Source organism: Coptis chinensis, chromosome 6, assembly GCF_015680905.1.
Source record: "Coptis chinensis isolate HL-2020 chromosome 6, ASM1568090v1, whole genome shotgun sequence".
NCBI classification, from domain to species: Eukaryota; Viridiplantae; Streptophyta; class Magnoliopsida; order Ranunculales; family Ranunculaceae; genus Coptis; species Coptis chinensis.
Genome location: NC_141461.1, coordinates 99,134,644 through 99,156,402, shown reverse-complemented (window position 1 = coordinate 99,156,402; position 21,759 = coordinate 99,134,644). Strand labels below are relative to the sequence as shown.

At 34.6% G+C, this 21,759-nt stretch overlaps 1 long non-coding RNA gene and 1 pseudogene across 4 annotated transcripts; both read left to right on the top strand.

Moving 5' to 3' along the window:
* The first annotated feature begins 4,190 nt into the window (after positions 1-4,190).
* Positions 4,191-7,902, top strand: LOC147496051 (WAT1-related protein At4g01440-like; annotated as a pseudogene). The gene is made up of 6 exons (XR_015197933.1): positions 4,191-4,457; positions 6,290-6,352; positions 6,476-6,592; positions 6,675-7,093; positions 7,313-7,464; positions 7,589-7,902. The product of XR_015197933.1 is annotated as a WAT1-related protein At4g01440-like (transcript).
* A 7,642-nt stretch (positions 7,903-15,544) lies between these two features.
* On the top strand, positions 15,545-20,969 carry LOC147496050 (uncharacterized). Of its 3 annotated transcripts, none has more exons than XR_015199488.1 (7): positions 15,545-15,667; positions 16,579-16,668; positions 17,192-17,273; positions 18,593-18,707; positions 19,335-19,446; positions 20,366-20,693; positions 20,776-20,969. It is a non-coding gene; the product is annotated as an uncharacterized LOC147496050 (long non-coding RNA). The 3 variants fall into 3 exon arrangements; XR_015199487.1 differs by having other exon boundaries at positions 16,579-17,050; XR_015199486.1 differs by having other exon boundaries at positions 16,579-17,273.
* The last annotated feature ends 790 nt before the right edge of the window (positions 20,970-21,759 follow it).

The window sequence follows — 21,759 nt, the reverse complement described above, 5'->3', positions numbered from 1 at the left end:
TGGTTCGATATGCCGAGAAACGATCTGGACTGTATGTGTTATAATTAAGCGACCTGAAAGAGTACTTAGTGCAGATCGGTTAGTAGTTTTACTTGTGCTGGACACATGTATAATATCCACATAATTTACATATTAGTCCTCACAGCATAGAATTACATGCCTTCAACAATAAAGACAAAACTCTTGCATGTGACTAAAGGACTGACCAAGGACTAACTTACCACTCCTTTTATTTAGTGTCAATCAGAATTAATGTATACTAAACTCACATGATTGTCTATCTAATTAAGGATGTAAACATAATTACACAAATAAAAAGAGGTACAAAGCTTGCAATGACCGGACTCTACTCTAATAAAAGGAATGTAGCATATATATTATGTATTCAACTATTAAAGTAAAGTAGCAATATCAAACAAAACAATTACACATTGCATGTGGCAGACCAAGTACGGTACAAGACTAACCCCATTCATGTGAACAAAGACTAACACCAGTCATTCATGTGAACAAAGACTATCATAGATATGTGAAGATTAGAGGTCAAAATAAATACCATACGTATTAATCATATGTATGAAACCAACACCACTACTTGACTATACCAATAATTCAAGAGGTAGAAAAGTAACGTACAGCAAAGTAGGCACTCAAAAAAGAGCGTGTATAATCAATAAAGTGGAGTACATTAATACCGAGTTGGTTTTTGGCAGTTACACAGTCACTAGTTCTTACGCCAATGTGGCACTCACTAGTTAAATCTTTATCTGTAAGCACTCTTAACTCATAAATAACACTGACTTTAATTTAATTGTACAAAAAGAAGGCGGAAACAAGATCGAAGTTAATCAACTTTTGTATTCCGGCATATCTATGAAATAGATACACCATTTTGTTGGCTTCTTATAAGAAATCATTTAGCTTGTGCACAGAGCAAATGGCCATAACAAAAGGACATGAAAAGTGCTAACTGGGATCTAAGCTTGAACATAAATATTTGGAAGATAGACTATTACGAAACACCCTTGTATGTGTTGAAGCTCCCCAGAAGGCTCCAGTTCAAATGAATTTATGTCAACTAGTGTAGAATAGACTACGGAACAAAGAGATTGCCTAGCCAGCATCCAGGGCCGGCCCTGGGCCTATACTGTCTTAGCCCTTGCATAGGCCCCCAAATTAAACCGAAATTAAAGGCCCCATTAAACTATACAAAGCCCACTATGGTATTAAAACCCCAAACAATAGTTTAGAAAAAGTAAACAAATAGGCCCCATATTGTGGACTTTATATTGGGCCTTTGGAAACTTAGGGCCGGCCCTGCCAGCATCATCAACAAGCTCTCCATCCAATTGCTTTTGAACAACTTGCTCTAGATGGGTAGTTAATTGGGCAAACAGTTGAGGCATAATTTCCTGCATAAAGTAGAAAATAGGAACTAAATTAAATGTTTTCATTTAGTAAAATACTCATTAGACTTGTAATTTAATAAAATCCAACCTGCGTGGTTAAACGAATACAAAAGTTACCTCGTCTTCTCTTCCTTGGTGAAGACTCTTTAAGACAAAAGTAACACTGTCAAAATCATTTGAAGAATTAAGAGCTTATTTAAGCACGGACATTTTTTTTTTGCTAGGTATTTAAACACTGACAAAGTCTAAGCGAGCTCGAGCTAAAGGCCAATAAAGTAGCGAGGGACATCCGCACATTACTACATCAGTACGTAGAATCTAGAATGCCCGAATTAAAAATTCACATCTTTCTTTCAAGGCCACATACTAGTCTGTGACACTGTTGTTCAAAGAACACCCTATGAAAAGGCATATTAGTGTTCTTGCGCTTGTAAGAAAAGAAATATGTTAGTACAAAAAAACAAGCGTACAAATTCTCCATATGCTTCCCTCTTTTCTTTTCTAACGTGAATATTCAAATGATTTTACATTGACAGGTTGAGATCAAAAAGGCAGAACCTAAAAAAAAACAGGGTAAAGAGATCATTCCAAAAGAGAAAAAGTGGCTTTTTTTTTATAAATGAAAAAAAGTGATGGGCCCATGGAATGTTATCTCAAAAATATCTCTTTTTGTTTGTTTGTTTTTTCTTTCTTTTTTAAGTTTTTTTTTTAGAAAAAGTGGTGGGCTCTTGGAATGGTATCTCAAAAAAAAAAAATTTTAGTGGAAATTTTATTAACGAATTTTACAAATAATTAGACAAGGCACGTCTGCAAAGTTCATGTATGCAAGTCCTTTTGAATAACAAATTCTATCATTCTAAAAACAAACTCGTTAAAACCAAATTTGCCATAACGTTATTATTCATAACTTTCTCAAGTCTCGGTGAGGAGCTCAACAACCTGTTGTTGTTTAAAACCGAAAAGATCTAAACTAAACGGAATTAAACAATCTTTGGTTAGCCCTACAAGCTTCCCTCATGTTTCTCCATCTTTCCCGCCGCCGCTCTCTTACCGCTTCTCCCACCTCAAAGTCACCATTCCCCAACCCTACCAACGGAGAGACTCCAGTTACATCAACACATCATGTTTTCCCTCGCACCAATCAGAATCGTGACATCCGCAGTCGGAAGTGTCGACCGCCCTCATTCGGATCGTGAGAAAGTTAACAGGAGCTTCTTTCTTCACTTGTACTCCAACCCTCCAAAATGCATCACACAAAATGTCTCTAACATGATCATGTCGGTATTTAAATCCCGAAAAATGTCTACAATGTGCTACATAGTCCCTATAAGCATCTAATCTACTCTTTTTGCATACAGGGTAAAGACCACCATCAGGGTATAAAGGAATCATAAGACGGTATCGGAGAATGGCACGATATTCCACCTGTGACATACGCCCAAGTCCCTCCATCGGAATAGCCAGTATAAAATCTTGTGCATGTTCCAGCTGCAAGCATCCCATGACTGCTTTCTGACGAGCAAATAACTCAAACTCCCTCTCAAGACTAACAACAATCTTATCGTAGAAGCTTCCGCCAAAACTTTTTGTGGTTTTGAGGGGATGGTAACATTCACAGCCAAAAAATCAAGGTCAAAATCGAAAAGACAAAGACGCAATGCATTGGTAGCATCGTCAAGGATCTCACCCATAGGCATTGAACCACAACTCCTAAAAATGTGGGTCTGAATCTCTAAAGTCTAAAAACGGGCGGCCACAAAAATAAAAGCAGAGACATCAAATGCACAATAGATACCTAACCTGCCAAGGCGTAAAGGAAGCATCGCTAAACGCCACTGCAAATTCTCGAATTTTTTTTTCCAAATTCACAATAGAAATCTTTTTTTTTTTTTTGCATTCAGAGCTACTCTTTTTATTATGGGTAGGGGTGCCACTTTTTTCCGAAAACCCAATTTTTCCAAATTCCGATCCAATATTTTCCCCAAATTTGGCAATGATATTTATATTCCGATATCCGATTTTTCCGAAAAATAATTGGGTTGAAATTGGATATGTTTTCAAAATCTGATCCGATCCGATTCCCGATTAATTTCCGAATTTTTAACATATAGCGGTCTATTTCATATAGTTACTAAATTAAAACTACAAATAGCTAGTTTACAGACCAAATAAAACCCCTAGAGAAGTAGAACATTATCGCTCTTACAACTTCAAAAAATCAATATTGTCATTCTAGTACATGTCTCAATTATTTTTCTCATCTTCTTATTTACTGAATTAATTGAATTAATGCATTAAGATGAAGAAATTTTTTACTGAATGAACGTGTTAAAAGATCTAAGTTGTTTACTGAATTAATATATTATTTCAAATAAATGTATTAACCCGATAAAAAATGGTTATCCGATTATATAATTCAAATTTCCAATTTACTTCCGTATTTTAAGGATTCTGAAATTTCCAAAAAATTTCCGATTTTCCAACTTTTTGAATTCGGAAAAAAAATTGTCATCCCAAAAATAATTGAATCGGATTTGAATTTGGAAAGGATATTGTCTTCCCACAAAAATTGAAAAAGCCACCGGAAGTCGCCCCTAATTATTATGGGATGGCTAAAGTCTCAAAGAGCGTTTTTTTTTTTTTTTTTTTTCTAATTATGGGATAGTCAAACTGTCAAACATGACCAGAGCATCCTTGGCGGGCTTTTGGTGGTGGGCCCTTGGAAGGGATATTTCAAAAAGATGCAACAGATCGATCTATTTATATATCACCGCTCAAACAAAAAGGGAGGTGAACATTGAGAAGAGAGAGAAGAGAAAAAGAAACAAGAGGGAGATTAGAAAGTAGGGCAACTCACATGGCTGGAATGAAGGTGTGCAAGGGATGCGAACCTGTTTTTGTGATGGTAGTCATTGATGTTTTGTATGCTTTTGTTCAATTGCTTCTAAAAAAGGTTCTTGATGAGGGAATGGATCATTTCGTTCTCATCGCATACCGAACATCTAGTGCAGCCATTCTCTTAGCTCCCATTGCTTATTTCTGGGAAAGGTAAGATTCTCTTAGCAAAAAATTTAATGGCGTATATTGTGTTTGAGGGAGTAATTTGCTAGTGAATTAAAAATGAACCCAAATGCTTCTCTAATCTAATCTAATTCCATTTCTTTCTTTAATTCAAACTCTCTAAACTCGATCAAACGTTACACTGAAATCCAGAAAACCAGTAGGCATGTTTTAGAAATATTTTTTTCAATCAATTTCTCTCTTTTCTATGGAGTGACAACTGAATAGAAGAAAGAGAAAGATTGGACTAACCATCAAGTTTCTAATCAGCTATGGTGGCAAAATACTTCCCCGTTTCACTGATGGTAAACTCCGATATCACGGAGGTGAAACTCTATCGGAGGTGAAACTCGTGTTGTTACGGAGTTGTTGATTAAATTGGGTGAATTGAATGGTTCGTCAGTAAGTTTGCGTTGTCAATTGCCAGATGAAGATTTAGGTGCATTGATTTCAGTTGTTACTGATGAAGATTTATCCAATATTTTTGAAGAATTCGACATAGCTAGTCAGGCTAATGGATCACCATTGAAGATTAGAGGTTTCTTATACCCACCAAAAATCATCAAGAAAATATCTCCACCTCCATCAGCTACTTCCTTAAAAGCCAATTCCGCTGCTAAAACTTATTTATATTACCCACATGTCTACGCCCCACACCCTGCCCCCATACCAATAAGTTTTATTACTCCAATTACTTCTGCTACTGCTACTCCTACTCCCAGTTTCGAGGAGAGGGACAACAAAGACGTGTTATCATCAGTATCCAGGAAACGCTATGAGGGTTCCTTCACGTCTTGTTCACAATGGGAATCACTGGCAATAACACTAATTAATGAGAGGGGAGAATCAACAAACAAAGTGGTGGGTTATATAAGTATTTTCGTTTTATTTTGGTGGAACTTTCATGAACATCTCTGTATTTATTATTTCCATCTTATTCATCTCTCTCAAATTTTTGGAATAATGGTGATAACTTGATTAAAACGAGGTTGCCTTCGAAATTGAGAAATGTGACTAACCTTTGGATCTTTGGAAATTGAGAAATTTGACTAATGGTTGGATCTTTCTGTGGTCATAGACACACCTTTCGGGGTTAATTGAGTTTATCATGCATAAGAAGAGATCGAAATGCAAAATTAGAAAGAACTTCCAAACAAAATAATTTCTTTGAAAAACAAAAAACAAAGATACGATGGAGAGACAGCAAAACGACGAGCTCTCTAATTTTTTTGGCCTTTTTTCATATTATTTTTGTATTCTTGTTCGTCTAATAGATGCGGTCTCTACGTAGATCCAACTAGCTAATCGGGATGCACACCATCCGACTCTAAACTGAGATAACTAGTAGTTGTGTGTCTATGAATTGTGTTCCTACTTTCCTACAAGCTATATGTCTACGAAGTTGTAGCATTCATTGGCTCACCCTGGAACAAAATCTTGGCTTCGCCACTGCTCAGGAGTGAACGTTCTCTAAAGCACATTCCAGTCATGTAGGGAATTGAAGCTTCTCTACATATCTTCAGAATTCTGGACATCATTCTTAGCTAGAAATCATCATTGTTGCATTGAATCTATACCATGTGGTGGCCTGGGTTGGTGCTTTGCACGATATAATAATTCCCGCTTTTTAAGTGAACATTTTTCCTACGTGTTGCATGAACTAATCTAGTGGCTATTTGAAAATCGAGGTTAATATATTCTGAATCACTTTGGTGAAATTGTTCTACCATTACGCCTACTACACTAATTAATAGTCAAGAGAGTTTTTTAACCTTTCTTTTTTTGCATTGCAAGACTAACAATTCACACGTTGGTATCAGGAAAAGCAGGCCCAACCTCAACGCAACAATCTTGTGTCAACTTTTTCTTAGTGCATTGGTCGGGTTAGTACTTACTAATACATTGTACAGCTACTCAACATATCTTTTACTTAGTGCATAATCATTCACCACCATTGTTATCATGTAAGTTTGAGAGATTCTAACGAAACACTAAATTTTACTTAGGGCGACGTTGACACAGTACTTCTTTTTTCTTGGAATTGAATATACTTCAGCATCTTTGTCCTGTGCCTTCATCAACATTATACCTGTCCTCACATTTGTAATGGCTCTGCCATTCAGGTACGTTAGGACATTTATGTTTGTCAGGATAACCACTAAATATTACTCTTCTTATCCTTGTTTTAACTTTTCCTTTCAACAGGTTGGAGACTCTGGACATAAAAAGAGCAACGCGGAATGGCGAAGATGCTAGGTGCAATGGTGTGTGTTGGTGGTGCGTTGTTATTGACCTTTTACAAAGGAGTACCATTAACACACCTATCACATTCTAGAGTAGCATCCAACTCGACATTCCATGCGAATGTATCGGATTCACATGAGAAGACGCACAGATGGATCATTGGCTCAATAGCTTTGTTTGCAGGTGCAACTTTTTGGTCTTCATGGTATCTTATTCAAGCCAAAATCAGCAAGACATTCCCCTGCCAATATACTAGTACTACAATCATGAACTTCTTCGGCACCCTCCAGTCGGTTCTTTTGAGCTTTATCATTCACAGAGGAGACATCTCCATCTGGGCTCCGAAAGGAAAAAATGATATCTTAATTCTCTTGTATCTTGTAAGTACAACATTTCAACTTATTGATAAGCACTTACAGTATAACTGTATGATAAATGTTACTAGAATTCACATAAATATTTTTTGTTTACAAGGACAACATATAAATTAAGTTGCTACATTATTCCGTAAAAACTTCTCAAATAGACTGAAAATTGATAGCACTGTGACATTAAACTGAACGAATATAGAACTCTTAATATGGCTTGTTTTGATGCAGGGGGTTGTGGGTTCCGGGATTTTCTTTGTGGGGATGTCATGGTGTGTAAAGAAAAAGGGCCCCGTGTTTACCGCGGCATTTAGTCCCTTCATTCAGATAATTGTAACCATGTATGAAGTCACAATTTTACATCAACAGCTATATCTTGGAAGGTATATCAGCCTGTTTGTATGTAGAATAAATCATTTTATTTGCTTATACAAAAAGATTTATATATATATCATTGTCATAATCTTGACACTAATACACTGTTATGTTGGCATTGTAAATGACCAGCATATTAGGAACGCTCGTCGTAGTCATTGGCCTTTACCTTCTTTTGTGGGGAAAAAGCAAAGAAGCCAAGGCTTCTGAGGCTAAACCAGTCGAAGCAACCAACGAGGAAGGAGATCAAGACCAGCTAGCGGTATAACGCATGCAGTTAGCCATTAACTAGCAAATGATTGTTGCATTGTGTAAATCTTGATATTGCTTTCCTATGTAATATTCTATACTTTGTAACCTGCAAATCCTACATCAACTTGCAAAATGTTCGATCAGCAAGACGACAATAATTTTTTTTTTCTATTAACTTATGGATATATGTGTAACTTCCTTGATGGTGTATTCATCTCCATACAAGGGCGGATCCAAAGGGATGCTGCCCACCCTAAATTTCCTAACCAAAAAAAAAATACTATAGTAAATTAGTAGTAGCAGACCAGCAGCCGACCTTGAATGAAAATCTTAGATCCGTCCGTCTCCATATAGAGTTATGTACTTACTTCCATGTTATAAGTGCAATGAGGGTTGCTGTGAATAGATAAACTTTCATTTCGAGACCATTTATCTCCATGATTTTATCTTGTGCGCATCCAATACCTATTCTACAACAAAATGAATTGGATACTAATGGAAAATGATCGAGTTTATCCAACTTAAGAAAGAGGTCCAAGATTTTGGAGGAAGATGGAGGAACAAGAAAAATGTGGCTTAGGTGTTACTTTCGATTTGAAATTGTTGTAAGGAGCTTATGCACAGATGTGATCGAAAAAGGACAATGGGATTATGGTGTAGTGGAAGTGTTGAATTGTAGATTGCATCTTACAATTTGATTGTTATCCTTAAATCCACAAGGAACCAATACTCTTGAATATCAAGAACAAATAATACAAGTTTCTGGAATTTTATTGATAATTGCATGAAAAATTCATTACAATGAGAGTGTCTTTATATATAAGAGACACTAATTCACATAAATAACTAACTAGGGACACTTGGCAATCTATTATAGATTGCATTCTAAAAGTAGATAATTATAACTTAATACTAATTGATAATTCTATTAGAAATTAATCTGTAGATAACTGAATTGCCTGAATTCAGTCTCATCCTACATCAGATTTCACCCTTGGTTTTTATTTTTTTCCCTCCAAGTTATGGTGACATATGTACATGGACAAAAATGTAAGGAAATAATAAAATTTTAAACCTAATTTGAATTACTAATTAATCTAGGAATAGAGGCAAGTTATTGCATAGGGACACCTAAAACATATATACTTTGTCGTTCATCTATCCATTTTAGTTTTATTTTTCCCACCTCTTGCCTTCTTCTTTAGGTTGCAAATCCAACGCTTATTCCCTATCTCTTCTTTCTTTCTAAGTCTAGTGCAACGCAAGTGCTTGCACCGATCACCACTTACTAGTATGAAACATTGAATTTGAAAGCTTAGGCAAGTATAGATTATGTGCGAAAATGAAAAAGAGAACAGTACAATGTCAGCACCTCCCATGGTTAAATCAAGAAAAGGGTAGACTCTAGAGAATAAAATTTTAAGAAAATGGCGTAAACAAATGTCTGTTTATATCTACAGAAGTGACATTGCACCATCAATTTATCATATAGCCTGATTATTTCTTTCAAAATAGAAGAGTATATAACTGTTTTGACTAAATATGATCAAAACACTAGGTGGTGACAAAAATGATGAATTTTGTAGAAAAGTAGTGAGAAAAGTGATGGTGATTGAGAAAATGATGAGACTGTACATTTCGGTTGCCTACGTATCCAAATTATTGATGAGATCAAGTCTCAAGAACTACTAAAAAAATAGTTTGATATTTTTATGTGTAGAGTAGAGATTTCTTGTAGCACAAGTAATTATAATTGAACATGACTCTTAATTGATGATCATCTCTTTGGTAAAAAAATGAATCTGGACATAAATTAATGTACGTAAGTGGCAATATATGTGGCTAGGATTATGCCCTAGACACATGAGTTAGTGGGCATGTGCATTGATTCATGATATTGCAAATTGGGTCTTAGCCCTGTCGATTAAACGAATAAAGTGGAGGACCAATGGACGTTCACGGGGTCGAAACACCACCCCCTCTTTGGCATGAGAACGAAACGTGCATGTCAAAAAAGATGGAAGAAAAGAGATGTAAGAAAAATGATGAATTGAATATATGTATGGGCATAGAAAATCAACTGATGAAATAGTAATTGAATTAGGAAAAATGAAGTGAAATATATATGGGTATTTAGAATACAAAAGAATTGAAGGTAACAAAGTTAGAAAAGACAACGTCTTAAAGATGTTGTGGGACACTGGTATGCAATAATAAATTATTTGCGTGAACCAAAGATAATGAAAGGAATTTAGGCTGAAAAAGTAGTGATAAGGAATTAATGTATTGACTGATATAATGATATGACTAAAAGAGAGTGTAATGGGTGTCAAGAAAACAAAAAACGAAAATAATAGAAGCTAAGTAAGAAGCTAAGGCTAAGTCCAATGGTTTGGTGCGCTATCCCACCAAACCACAATAGTACAGTGGATAGTGATAGCGGGTTAGCGTCTCCAAAACCAATGGTTTTTTTGACAGCCGCCAGTACCAATGGCGTATAGGAAGGAATTTTGTTTTTTTTTGGACTCTCCACTCTCCAGCCGCCATGCCCAAAAGCGTGTGGGAAAAAAGATTTCTTCTACCCGCCATTCATACCACTCATACTGGCGTGCAGACTTGACGCTATCTCGTAAAAACAGGCACTATAGATAGGTAAACTTATACCGATAGCGTTGGCGGGTTAACATTTTGACACACTATTGGATTAGAATTTTTGTGATATTTGGTGTTTTGCCGCACCATTGGACTTAGCCTAAGTAAAAAAGACACGACTTAATATCTCTATGACTCTATCTATCAACCATTAATACTGAACAGTCAAGAATGCTCCCAGACCTTTAAAAAAAAAAAAAAAAAAACTAGCTTTTTAAACAATACATCAAAAGGTTCATTTTACTTGATGTCGTTGTTGTGCAAATTATATGTGAACCCTTTGTCAATTCATTCTCTCGCCTCTCTCAACAACAAAATATCTTTCAGATGCTCGAGCACTCTGACACCATTAAATTAAATCACTTATTTTCTCAGAAGGTTTAGAAAGAGTGAAGTAGAGGAGTGAATAATTGCTTCGTTTAGTGCAAGTTATGGAAGTTTACAAGAAGTGGGTTCGAAGGAATAAGGATTACGTTCACTCCTTAGGGTCTCTTGCCAATGTAATATTCTCTTTCTCCAATTCTCCACTTTTATTTTGCACGTTTGTTTTCAAGTTTTCTTATTTGGGTAAATTTGGAATTATTGTTTAGGGGTTAACATGGCTTCTACCGGAACGCTTCTCGGAAACATAAATAAGACCAGAAACAGGTTTTGTGAACCTTTGGTAACTTCTTTTTTTTTTTAGCTAAGAAACTATTGACTTGCACTTAGAATGCAATAGGTGTTGAGAACTACATACATGTTTGTTTTGGTTTCTGTAGTGACTGCTATTTTGGGTATAATCACTGCCATAAACGAACATATAATCGACACTGCCATAAACGAACATATAAGCAGAAGTAGATGGTGTATACGAGTGAATGACAAATTGTTTCTAGGTCATTCTAAGTAGATAAAACTTCAAATTTGAAAATAGTTGAGTTGCTAATTAAGTTGCAACTGTTGGAGAATACCGAGTACAATAGGTTGATCCTTAACACACGCATGCCAACAAGCCCACTATTTTAGTAAATGGAATACTAATTTTAGTAGTTTTACTTTTAAATTTTTTTTGGCGCTTTTTGTCATTGCATTTGAACTTCTGAGAATTTGATTGTCACATTCAGGTAATTTCTTACTATTACTACTTTTCACGTTTTTAACAAATGTTGTTGCCTATTGAAATTAGTTACCTGTTGTTGATACTTGATTTTATATTGCAAGGGTATTCTATGTATCGAAGCTTTTCCTTACTGTCCGTTTGTTATGGTTTGTGTTAAGGAATTATTTTGATGTATAAGATTTAGGAATTATTTGAGCTAGGTCTTTTTGTAGATAGTTGATACTTGGTAGCTTCTACCACAATTAGCTAACTACTTCATTTGATTTGATAATATGAGTAACATCATGCCCTAGAGATGACATTGGACAATGGTCCAGATCTTTGAATTTAGAATTCCTCATTTTAGATGTAGTAGACAACCAATGTGATTTAAAACAACATGTTTATCTCGTGTAAGCATATGGTTGGGTATGCTCCTAACACTCTTCACGTTGAGATTTTGAGTTCTCATGCATTTTATTAGGCCCAGTTAGTTATGATTACAGCTTGATGAATTACCCAAATTAGTTTTCACCATTGATCAAGATAAGTAAGTTATAAGTAAATTGGCAAAAACTTTTAATAATAGTTTATATTATTTGTCATTTTGACAAAAGTAATTATCAGGCAAACCAAAATCAAATAGGTAATAAAGGAGCTTCCCCAACATAAGAGATTTCATTATGAGAAAAAGAAATTCTGGGGCAAACCGAAATCAAATAGGCAATGAATGCGCGCTAAATAGACCCTTAATCAATTCCAATATCCAAGTTTGCTTTTTTATCCATTTTTCTAATATGTGCAGGTCAAATAACTAATAGCGGTGAATATTCTAAAGGTAAGTTCTTAAAGATTTTCAATGAAAATATTCCAGGTGAGTAGTCAATTGCATTTTGTTTTCCTTAATCTTCGTTTTTATTTGATGTGAACAACTTTTTTTACTTGATATTAATGTTTTTTAATACTTGGCCTGACAAGGGAAATTAATTGATTTAGGTTGTGTTTCATGTGATTAAATGCAACAGAGCGACAATCCATATCTCTGGGGTTGTTTGTTATTTTACGTGAGTTCAGATTTTCATGCTTAACTGTTTAGTTTTATTTTGATATATAGTGTTCATGTGCCTACCTGTGTAACCCCTTGATAGTGTACTTGCAGAGTTTCTACTCCCAATAAGCTCTAATATTGATCATGGATTCCACATATTCAAATTTTAAATTATACCTATTTTGGTTATCATAAAATAGATTATAAAATTTTCAAATGTGCACCATAATTTTTATCATCTAAATAGACCTTTAATCAATCCCAGTATCCAAGTTTGCTTTTTGATCCATTTTTCTGATCTATGCAGGTCAAATAACTGATAGCGGTGAATATTCTAAAGGTAAGTTCTTAAAGATCGATTTTCAACGAAAATATTCTAGGTGAGTAGTCAATTGCATTTTGTTATCCTTAATCTTCGTTTTTGTTTGATGTGAACAACTTTTTTTACTTAATATTAATGTTTTTTAATACTTGACCTAACAAGGGTAATGAATTGATTTAGGTTGTGTTTCATGTGATTAAATGCAACAGAGCGACAATTCATATCTGCCAAAGAGATTAAGGATACGACAAGTGAACCATGGTAAGCTTCCATAATTTTACCCGATTATTTGGCTTCCGTCATGCACAATTGTTATGGCTCTTTCCCTCATTCCATAGACATATTTGGTTTTAAAAAGATGTTTTCTAAAGTGATTGAATTTGAAACTATGAGTTTGTAGTATTGAAATAACATCTGACATGGTAATTGTGAAATTGAGGTTCATGAAAAATTCGTTAACCCGACTTGAGTTTATGAGAATAAATCATAGTCATGTTTGATTTTTATTTATTTTTCCTGCAAAAAAAAGTAGATCTACTCATTAACAATGCTAATACGGTGATAAATTCTATCTTCTCATTAGCAAATGGTGGATGCCATGTAATATAGTAGGCGTGTTTGCTAACTTGGTGAGATTCTATCTTTGATAAATTCTATTCTCTCATTAGCTAATGGTGGATGCCATGTAATATAGTAGGCGTGTTTGCTAACTTGGTATCACGAATGTCCAAAAGTTAGTGGGTTATGTATTGCAAATATGGGTGTTAATATTTTCCCCCTATGATGCACGGATACGGGTATGGGTACCGATACGGTGACACCGGTACAGGGTACGATACAACTTTTTTGAAATATTAGGATACGAGTACGGCCTATGGGTACGTCTAATTAATATGAATATTTTGAAATATATGTGTATTCTAAAAATTATGTTAGTAGTTCTTTGAGTAAAGTTAGTCAGGAACATGTGAAAAACTATTATAACACGTGTCAAAGTCAATACAGTTTGAAGCCTCAATAACAATTACATTTCAATGGAGTAGAACTTTCGGATCAGGTCTATTTCAAGGATTTTAGTACCCTAAAAGTATCCAGTACCCGTATCAGTATTGTACCCGACCGATACAGGTGCAATAACATTTTAGGAGTATCCGTGCATCATAGTTTTCCCCGCTACCACTACCAATGCAAGTAACACTACTTCCATCCATGGGTCCACCGTTTAGAATTGACTATCTTTGTGTCTATTTTCGTTTTTGTTGTCTTACGCTGCTTCTGTTTCTCCATTCACTTATGATAGCACAACTCTGATCCATCCACGAACTTCAGTTTGGTGAATCGGTGGTGTGCCTGGAATTGTAATTTATCAATGTATGGAATTTGTTATTTTATTAGTTTGACCAAAACAGTTTGCTCCAATTTGGATTGAAATGAGGAGATGTACCTGAAAATAAACTGAGAGGAAGAAGAGCAAAACAAGCTCCAAGTCGAACAGAGCGGAGACAACACTGAAGAGGATCTCGAGCTTATGGGCAGGAGTCTTTGCAAACTTTGTCAAGAAACTCAGTTGCTCTACCTGGGGCAACTTCTTCCAAGAATTGTGAGTGAATCAATGACATCCCTTTGACGAACTATTTGAGGCTTTCAGCGATTCTATTATGGCATGGCTATGCTAATACCCAATGATGCCTATTAACTAATGCCCAAAGGTTCAGATACAATAGACTCAAACTTCTGTTTGAACTTTTGTGGTTTTGTCTCTCTATATTATTTTCTTAATTGAATCCCAAATTTAATTAGAGTTTCCCACCATCTCCAAGGAACTCGAAGCATATTGGATTCGTTTGGCAGAATGGGCGAGAAGATGAGTATTTCTTCACATTAAAAATCAAATCACCTCTGTTCAAGGTATGTTCTTCTCTATTTCAAAATTCCAATACCCTTAGCAGCATGTGTGTGTTCACAAGTTAAAGTGATATGACTAAAATATTGCATTTATAATAGGTTTATTGTTTTGGATTAGTTATTTATTCTTTTTTTATTGCTTTTCTCATATTGTACTATAGCTTTATATGAATCAAATCTATTTTAATGTAGAAGAATTGGATCTCTTTCAATTCAGAATGATGCATACATTTGATTGTTATTCATCGGTTTTCTCCACTCTCATATAGATTGCTTTCGTTTTTTTTATAGCACATGTTAAAGACTGTAATGAAGCTGGATTTCTCCAGTGTGAGGTCAATACTAGAATAGTAGAATGACATAAGCAAGGTTATTTTTAGTTATTTTATAGGATGCGACCATTTCCTAAAAAATGTTTAGCTCCAAAGGTTTTCAAGTCCGTTATCACTTTTTTTTATATAATTATATGATATTGAATAAACCTATCATAAACCTTGGTGTGAGACATTATTTCAAAACCCAACAAAAATTCTTTGGCTTGCGATGGATTGCCCCAAGCTAAATCAACCTAGATCATCTTTGAGCAAAATTTTCAAAAATTGGGGTTTTGATTTCCATTCTTCTATTTCTTAGGGTTTTAATTTTGACTTTAATTTTGTTTTTATTTATATTTTCTTACTTTGTTATTTTGGGTTTTAGTGTTATGATTGTCTTCTATGCATTGTAGTACCAAAGTCTTCTTTAATTTATTATCTTATCATCTATCATCATCACTCTACCGATAATCATGATAGTGGGTGATCATTGTTTATTCTATTTATTTTGCAAATACAAGCTAAGTGATTGTCCTTCAAATTAAATCCAACCATTTTCAAAATACAATACATGATACATGATGACTACCTCATACTGAGTTTGGAACAACCGGGAGGCATCAACATAGCACAACAGGTACAATAGCTTTATTTTTTATTTGGTTTAGGTAGGAGTTGTGAGAATACATCTTAATGCATCACTATGTTTGGTTCAATTTTTATGCAGGATCAACTGCTATAGTGTAAGTTTTGTGAGATCAGTTGAAGCCTGCTTCATTAAATTTAAGAATATTAATATTCTTATTCCTTGATACAGTGTATATTGGTGTTTGGTACTAATTAAGAACGTCTTTGTATTTCATGATCGTTGTCAAAAGTACCCAACTACGTGGATGGTTTAGAAGGAGTTGGCCCGTTCCTATGATTTTTATCATCACTTACAGCTTAGAATGTTAATTGTTATCCTTTGTTCTCCTGAAGGACCTTGCTTGGCAGGCATTTATATCATTGAGAATCAATAGAAATTTTAACTTGCATTGATGTTGGTTCTCCGACTCTTAACCTTGGGCACTCTATTTATATCAACGTTGCAATTGGATATGGTCGTCACAAGATATAAGAAACATAACTAGTGATATGGTCGTCACTAGATATAACCCCACCCCACCCCCCCCCCCAAATCCTTCGTTAAACCCCAAACTCTCTCACAAAAAGCGGCAACATCTCTCAAATCTCTGAAGAAGAAGAAGGACCTGAAAATTTGTTTTCGGGTTTAACATAATAAGGGAGAAAACCTAAAAAAAAAAAACCCAACGAGAACCCAAAATCAATCAACAAAAAAAGGGGAGGGAAACTAGAGATATGAGGAAATTGGAAAGAGATATTATATTGGTGAAATCATTATCCCTTCTTGATTCTATTAAATCGTCTTGAGGTTAGTTTTCTTTGAATCACATTTCCTCCTTTATGTTAAAATTCACAAGATATATAAGTTGTAAATCGAGACTTTTTTTAATATTAATATTACTGTGTCTTTGCTAATTTCAGGAAAAAGAAGCGATGTTGAGGATTATTTTAGTTATAGAAAGTTCAAGTGTTGGAATCTGATTGAGTTTGTTTTGGAATTTGCTTGAATATGTACTCTTTGTCATTGAGCATGATATCACTTCAATACTGTTGAAATATTTTGTTTAGAAATTTGAATTCTCTGTATTCTACCTTTTTCATGTTGTTGTTAAATTTTTTTTGACAAATTCTGATCCGAATTTGGAAATGAGGATATGGATGATAAAAAAATATGCCTTCATGAGTATCTATTTGACTTTAGATTCATCAAGGACTAATAGAATTTAGTAAGTTGAAGTTTCAGTTGGGATTTTTTAAGGACTTTGTTACTACATCAATCCATCCCCAAAGTTCCAAAAATATATGCGTTGACCTTGCCACTTAGAAGTCTAACTTGGGTATTGCTGGAAGTGGAACTCGGGTTATGTTTATGCCTGAAATGACATTGGAAAAGGTTCTTAGTAAAATTTTCAAATTAGTTTTTTGAAGAATTTAAGTATATGTACATATTGAATGTCATTGGTGACGTTATTGATATTTAATAATTTACTATTATGATTCTCCATGAAACATTTCTTTCTCTTCCTTCTTGCAGGTCAATATCACAACGACAATTTAGTCAAGACCTTATGGGAGATCAGACATGCACTTCAGGTTGGGAGCATAGAATTCCATAGGTAACACTAATATATTGGTGTTGATGTCAGGTTTTTTATGTGTAGATGTGGCAATTATCCTTAGTGTTACTTGATAATATTTACATAACCTAATTTCTAAGAAATTGCTGACAATTTTTGTCTTTTATTAAGTGATGTAAGGCACCTTGACATAATTTTAATTTCCAGTGTAAATTAAAAACAAGTTGAGTTAGATCGAAAGGGATACACATGTCGACGCTAGGAATAAGTTAGTGACTTATTAGTAGTCATGTGTAGTAATCAATTTTGCTTTAGTTTTACCTTAAGAAAAGTGTTAATTAATCAGGAGGTGATGGCTCTTTGTAGGATTTTTGTTTTGTCAAATTTCTTTGGACCAAACTACTTGAAAGGTACTTTGTTTTCACCGTTTCTTTTCCTGCTTTTGCAACAAATTAATGGTAAATCAACAGTTGCTATAACTTTCATATTGGATAGTTATTGTAAGATATTAGCTGAAAGCCTGAAACCCTTGCCTACTTCTTGTATTCATGGCTGCAACTACTTTTTAACAATAATAATATAGTCCACTCTACTCTAGCATTCATAGCAGTGGGTTATGGTGCTGACCGGTCGGAAGACACGCACATAAGTGACAATTGATAAGCAAAAAATATGGATGCCAAGCTCCATAATGAATTGGTTGTAGGTCTGACATGTATAGTAGGATCTCAAAAAACACAATCCTTGCACGTTTTTAGCTTAGATCTCAATTAACTGATTTTTCCCGAAAGCAAGAAAAATGGTACGCCAATTTGTGGGAGAATGATTATATTGTCTTGTCCTTTTTATTTAGACTGTTTTAGTGGACTATTATGGTAGAAAGTATTTAAAAATTGGATAATGTATTGGTTTTTTAGTCTTGGTACTAAGTCTTAACAAATTCTTTCGTGCTCGAAGAATTGATGCCTTTAATTTGTCTTGGAAGCGGTTCTGATGGATTTGCTTTTAGTCTATGTTGATATGACATTGCCGCATTAATCCTATCAAATAGGTGTAAATTAACATGATTGAGTATGTAGTATTGTTACACTTCTCTATAACTAACAATTTATAAAGCCTCTCTCTCTCTCTCCTTATATATGTTATGCGAGTTATCTTTGAAAGAGTAATATATGTATTATGTGTAGGATATACTATTTAGATAAAAAAATATTATCTTCGGCTGCAAAGAAGGCAATGCAAACTATAATTGTGCGTGGTACAATAACAAGATAGTTAATGTACCAAAAAAGCTTCCAATGTAGACTATTAGACAATGACTTTTACAAAATCAGCGTTTACTCATATTTTTATTGTAGGGTCGTCAAGAAATATTGTTGAGCCAACCAACTCTGTGACAGATTGTGGGCAGTTTGACATGGCCTTATGAAAGGATAGCATATGGGACACAAGAAAACTGAACTCCAAGCCATTGTGAGTATTATTATAGAGTTGACATGCACAGTCTGGAATTACATAAGGCTTCGAGTCTTAGCTTTGCATTGGACGTTGATGAGGCTTGAAAGGTTGGATACAAATGATTAGTCTAGAGTAGGCAATGCTTAAAAGGAATGTCTAGAATGGATTTGAAAAGTTAACTGTCCACATTCTTTATGGAATACCCTAAAATGATTTGAGACTTTAATAACTTGCTGAAAACTTTGTTAGGTTAACTCCATTTTCAGAAATTTAGCTTTTAGAGTTTGTCTATTTTTTGTTCATCTTTCAGTAAGGGTGTTAGAATTTGTATCTTATACCACATGGTACATCAACTTACTGGACATCCATCACCATTTCATTTATTGTTTTTTAAGCCTCTATACCAAACTTATATTTTCTTCTTCTTCCTCTCTTCCAATGAAAATTTCTGACTTTATAGAGTACTATCTATTTTTAATCTCTGATTGAATTGATTAGAGAATACTAAATTTATTTCATGTCAAAAAGCCAACCAATGGAGATATCAATCAAGTACTTCCACAACATTTCTAAACAATTTAAGTTAGTTTGAGTTTTAATTTGTTGTGCGATGAGTTGGTTTGTTTGTTTGATTTACCCTAGCGCTGCGATTGTCTTCTCTGACTCATGGAAAGCATAGAGTAGCAAGATATATAAAATGGGTCGAAAAGAAAGGTTGTTGGACTGATGATGATGAAGCAATGTGAGAAAGGAGGTATGGTAGTACAATTCATCTTCCATCGATTTAAGTCTACTTTCCTTTGTCTCCCAACCAAATAACTTTACTACTTTTTTTGGTGCAACGAAAGTGGAACCTTACTATTTCATTTTGAATACAAGAAGTTAGAAGAGCCATAATAAAAAAAACCATATTTATGGAAGTAGCCATAGACCATATTAATTTGTCTATGGCTAATTAATATAGATCTACTATATTATAGCACAATGTTGTTGGCATTACTAGAATGGAAGTCTATGGCTTGAACAAGTCTAATGCATTAGATTTTTAGCTGCACATGTATTTCAAATGCCAATGCCTTACATGACTAGAATCCATGTTGGTTGAAATTCCAAATACTCGATCTATGTGTGTAGATATTGTTATGCTATTGTTCTTCAACCTGTTTTGTGGGAACAAATGGTAAAATATTAATGGCATGATTGATTCACTTCTCTTTGGGTTATAAGTGGGCAGTTAAATCACAAACTCACTGATTTTGCCTCATTTTTCTATTTGTTTTGCTTTTTGTTAAATTGATTGTTTATTGTTTGGTGTTTTGCTTGAAGAGCAGTAGTAGTGGAGTTTCCGTTTACAATGATGGCCATTTGTTACTCACTTATATATACATGTAGGACTTGAATTTTGAAAAAAAAAAATTCATGGTTGGCTCATTAATATCTAGTACGCAAAGCGGCAAGTTGCTTCAAAATAATGGGAGAAGACATGTTTTTATTTTGCTACACATCAATTTTCAGCAGGAATTACCTTTGTTGTTGAAGTTATGCTCTTTCTACATTTTGCTTTATGTTTGTGCTTATGTTGTTACTTCTCACCGCTTTGCACATATAGTCTGAGAGCTATAAATTGATATGTGCATGTAAACTAAAGTGTTATTATATACATCAACTTTCAGGTGGGCTTCAATAGCATCTCAGTTAATTGGAAGAATCAATAATATAATGGCAATGAACACGACGCCATGGAGTATTAGAGCTGCAAGTCATATTGATACAAGGATGGTGTAGTGGCTGGATCTGACTCCTCAAGCTCCAATGGTTGTCTCATCTGCATTTACATACTTCAACACGTCATATGGCACATTGAGAGATTGCTTATAATTCTTATGTGCTTTAATATGAGTTGGTAGTTGCTATGAGCAAACGGGTGTTTTAACCTACTGCACGACTTACCAATTGTCAAGCTATCTTCGGTTTGGGTTTAGAATTTTTAGCCTGATCGAGGTGAGTGGTAATTGTATTGTGCTGCTAGCTAGGTTTCGAAATTTTTGTATGATTACATAACGATTTTGGTTGTTTATGACAGTTCACTATTCCAAGAGTTAATGGATCTTGATGGTATTCAAGTTTTGTTGCTCAAAGAAGCGGGTAAAAGTGTAATGGATGTGAAATATTTGATCATTCATCATTGGCAATCAAAACTTGCATTTAGCAAGGAAGGGATGACACTTTCTCATCATAGGGTTCTTCATATTGCCAAGATGATTAGAAGCATGTTGTCTAGGGTGAGTGCTAAAGGTTTATCGGTGTATGCTAAGAAGTTAAGTAAAAGGTTATTTTATCTTTTATGTTGTTGTCGATATATACTCAAGTCCCATTTTTTTTTAATTATTATTATAATTTTTTCAGTAGGACCCTTTTACACTATTTTCCCTACCTACCTCGAAGCGGGGCTATTTAAACTCAAATTAAGTAATTTACTTTGCGGTGATGCTTTGAAATCCAAGAAGCTAATGGTTTGTAAGAATTGGCTAGATTTCACATGCAACCGGTTGAGCTGTCCATATTTTTTTCAGAACTTACATCCAAGCACCATCGAGATATTCTGTTATATATTACTACCAACATGGACCGTGTTATGGCTAACAATGCGTGTTGCCTTGATTGAAGCTAAATCAATGATTGTAAATAATGACTAGCTAGGATTTCAAACTTTTAATGGATTGTGGCGGTGTAGAGCCTATTTAAGTCACTATTTGTAGGTTGCGGTTGCTTAATTTAATTGCAGTGCGGTGATTGTTGAGATTAGTTACTCACTGTGTGATTTTGTGTTGCAAGTTGTGACCATCAGAAAAATTATTTTATATTAAGAGTTTATTATACTTATCTTTATCTCTTTTGGTGTTACGAAAATGCATGTCCTTCAATATACAATTAGACTTAGCTTGCTTAATAAAATAAAATAAATTCTTTAGGTGCTTGAAGATGGTGTGCTGGATCTAGAGACAACATTGGTTTCTTTCTTCCCATCCCCCATGCATTATGCAGGTTTGACTGAGGTGCAGTGGCA